Genomic DNA, 4315 nt, shown 5'->3' on the forward strand with positions numbered 1-4315 from the left:
CAACGACTGAAGCAACAGAGCCATCGACGTCCTCCCCCACTTTGCTGAAACTGCTGAGTCACAGCCTTTAGTTTCTGCGTATAGGACTCCTGTGTGACACATGTTATAATGATTAGTATGACAGCTATACAGTTAATCTCTAATTTTATATCACAGGATTAGATGTTTAATCACATAATGATCTTGGGATCGCTGATCAGCAAATCTTTCTTTGTTCTTTTTCAAAGTGTGGGTATACTTGAACGTATCCGCCAATGTCGCATCGCGATCCAATGACTTCGACTACACATATTGTATTGAAACAATATGATTAAGATCACCAGTAATGATATATATGCAAAATAATATAACTAAGTTAATAATAACATTAAGGCTGCATTTGTTTCTGTGGACAGGACAAAAGAATATGGACAATATATATGTAAAATGTGTTTGGACAGAGAGACATAGACATTAGACACCGTGTCTCTGGGACACTTTTTTTGTTTTTGTGTCCACTTCTAAATGAAGGACACTGATGAACACAGAATTAGGAAGGTGGATACTGAATTTTTAATGGAAAATTTTCCTCTTTTTATCCATAGATATTTTTCATTATTCAACTATTACCCCTTTGTATTATCTTGTGAAAAACTCTAACCTAAACTTTTCTGCATCGTCATTTTCAAGTACTCTCTTCTTCTTACTCTCTCTTTCTATTCTTCGTCTTCTTCTTGCTCTTTTTGTCGTCGTCTTCTACTTCATTCTGTTCTTCCTCTTCTTTCACTTTTTTTGTAGTAATATCTTCTTCTTGCTTTCTGTTTCTATATCTCTTTCTTCTTCTTCTTTTTCTGATTCTGTATCTTCTTTTCTCTTTCAGATTCTGTATCTTTTTTATTTTTCTGATTCTTTTCTTGGTTTTTTTATCTTTTTCTCTTTTCTGATTTTGTGTCTTCTTCTATTTTTTTCATTGTTTTTTTTTGTGTAATTAGTTTAATAACAACATTTCAACAGCCAATTACTACTTATTCTTGTTACAATTTTTGGAAGCATATTCTTCTCTTTATCAGTCACATAACCAGGTATTACTCTGCCTCTCCCCTTATTGCTTCTTATTTTTGTTTTTATTTTTCTATTCAAAAGAATTTTGTTCTGCTTTGTCTTCATTTTTTTTATGATTTTTCAATCTGAAAATCATATAAGAAGAAGAGCTACATTCTTGTCTTTTACAGAATCTTAAATCTTTACAATGATAGTGTGAATGAATGAATGAAAAATTATTTTGAATTTTAATATGTTGATGTATTTTGTTCATAATGAAAAAATGTGAAAAAATTGTATTGAATTTGTCTCTTGCTATTAGTTTGAACTAAAAATTAAAATAATTAATGAGTTATGTTGTTGTTGCTCTAATGGTTGTTGTTCTTATTGTTGTTGATAATTTTTAGTATGTGTTAATTATATAAGTTATTTTTTATGCGTTGATTAGAGAATAATGGAACCATTGGACCGTTCTGAACAATTTAGATGATTTCTTTTTTTATTTTATGATTCAGGCTGAGCTTGAAGCAGTTACGATATTAATTTTGATGTTTGTATTTTTGTATTTGAGAAATAGGAAAAGAGGACATTTGTTGATTAGAATAGAGAAATTAATACTAATCCCTTAAGATAGAATGTATTAAACCGCATAATAGGAGGGGGCGATAGAAATTGTATCTGGGAATTAAGAATGAGCGTAGATGCATTAGGAAGATTGTTTGAGTTACTAAAAGTTCAAAGTGGATTAAGAGATGAATGTCGTGTAAGTATATCTAAGCAAGTAATTACGTTTTTAATAATACTATCTCATCATAAAAAGAATCGCACGCTTCAAGTTAGAATTTATAGGTCAGGAGAAACAATAAGTAGGTATTTCAACAAAGCAACACAAGTCTGATTCTTCAATCTCAAATATCGAAGAGCAACACAAGTTCGATTCAAGATCAATCAAACCCTTATTTTATCCATCCTAAGAAAATTTAGGTAGTAGAGGTCATGGAGCTATAATGGCATGCTCTCATTGCAATAAGTAAGGTCACAAAGAAGATGTGTGCTATAAGAAGCATGGGTACTCTTTTCATTTTCAACAACAGCAACAACATAATACCACAATCAATCACGTGATCACTGAGGAGCATGATAATATACTTAATGATAAAAGCTCAATTGTCTTCAAGAGAATATTAGAACATCAAGATCTGAGTTCACTCCAGAATAAAGATTTGCCTTGTTAGAGTTGATCAAAGACAAAAGTGTGCAATAACAACCTCATAATGCAAACCAAATTTTGACTAATTCCATTCAGACCTCCACTCAAGGTAAAATCATACATTATATCTTAATGCAAGAATTATGAGTATTATCACTCCAAAATCTGCGCTATGGGTCATCGACTCTAGTGCAACATATTATTTGACTTTTGACTTAAAAGATTTTGCAAGATTTTAAAATATTGCTCTAATCAATGTGATATTGTCAAATGGGACCAATACTATCAGCTCCATCATTGGCATAAATCACATTCTCTAATTTTTTTTCTAAAACATATTACATTCCCTTTTTTTATTTCAAACTGATCTTTGTGTCAAAATTAACCTCAAATTTATATTGTCAACTGTTAATCGATGATAAGTGTTATGAGATACGAGATCGATCCACATCGAAGATGATTGGAATTGTTAAGTGTAGAGAAGGATTATATACAATGAGTAGAAAATCAGAATTCTCTCACTTTCTCCCTCCTCCAACAAAGCAAGCTTCATTGGCGGCAACTACGACTACTATTCATCATACAACGCCTTCACACAATGAGCACAACATTTGACATCTTATATTAGGACACATACCCATGCATAAACTGATTTTACTGAAAAAATCATATCCTTTTATAGATTGTATTGCTTCAAAACTTTCTTATGACTCATGTCATTTTGTAAAATAAAAGAAATTATCTTTTGATCTTAGTACAACTGAAATAAAAAATTATTTTGACTTAGTTTATATGGATATTTGAGGTCCCATTTCTGTCCCTTCTAATAAAAGACATAGGTACTTTTTGACTGTGGTGGATGACAAGAACAAATTCATTTAGATTTTTTTTTATGAAAAATCAAATGAGGTAACGCAATTGGTTATTAATTTTGTGAATTTTGTTAGAGTACAATTTGAAAAACAAGTTAAGTGTATAAGGACTGACAATGTGCTAGAATTCACTCTAAAATTCTTTTTTGCATCAACTGGCATTTTATACTAAACTTCTTGTATAGAAATACCATAGCAAAATGGGATTATAGAGCGAAAATACTAGTGCATTTTAGGTGTTGCTAGAGCACTATTATTTTAATAAGAAATTTCACATTGTTTTTGGTAATACACAGTTATTCACACTATTCACCTAATTAATAGGCTACTCAGCACTAAACTGGATAATGTTAGTCCTTATAAGCTTTTGTATGGTAACTTACCTAACCTTTTATATTTAAGAGTATTTGGTTCTCTTGCATATGCCTCCACATTAACAAATTCAAGAATAAAATTAGACCCAAGAGTCAGGAAAACAACTTTTCTCGATTTTAAATTTGAAACAAAGGGTTTTCGACTTATTGATTTAAAATTAAAAGAAAATTTTGTATCTAAAAATGTAACCTTCTATGAAACTCATTTTTCATTTTCACATTCCACTAGCATTGATATTCCTACAACATCCACTCGTATTCTACAATACATTGATCCTTTTTCAATATGATACACCATCCACACATTATTTGCAATCACCCACACATACCACACTCATAGATTTAAATGAACATTTCTCAAGTTCAATGTATTCACCAATTTTTCCACACACCATTGCACCCATTACCACACCACACACTAACAATGCACTTGCATCATAAAACTACGACATCACTGCATCACTAGAAAATCTGAAAGAGTCAAGAAACTGCCTGCTTATTTGAAAGGACTACCATTGTATGATAACCCACACAACTCACTCTAGCAACTTTCCCAACTCTAACTCTTTATATCCTATCTCACAACACTTGTCATATGATAAACTAACCCCAAAATATAAGTCTCTTTCTCTAGCCATCATCTCAAATTCAAAACCTAGCACTTATGAGGAAGCGGCTACACGTGAATATTGGAGAAAGACAATACAAGTTGAATTGGCAGCTCTAGATCCGAACAGAACTTGGTGTCTCACTGAACTTCCAAAAGGCAAGAAGGTTGTGGGTTGCAAATGAATTTTTCGAGTAAAATTCAATCTTGATGGCATCATAGAAAGACACAA

This window comes from Arachis hypogaea, chromosome 10 (assembly GCF_003086295.3).
Source record: "Arachis hypogaea cultivar Tifrunner chromosome 10, arahy.Tifrunner.gnm2.J5K5, whole genome shotgun sequence".
Classification (NCBI taxonomy): Eukaryota; Viridiplantae; Streptophyta; class Magnoliopsida; order Fabales; family Fabaceae; genus Arachis; species Arachis hypogaea.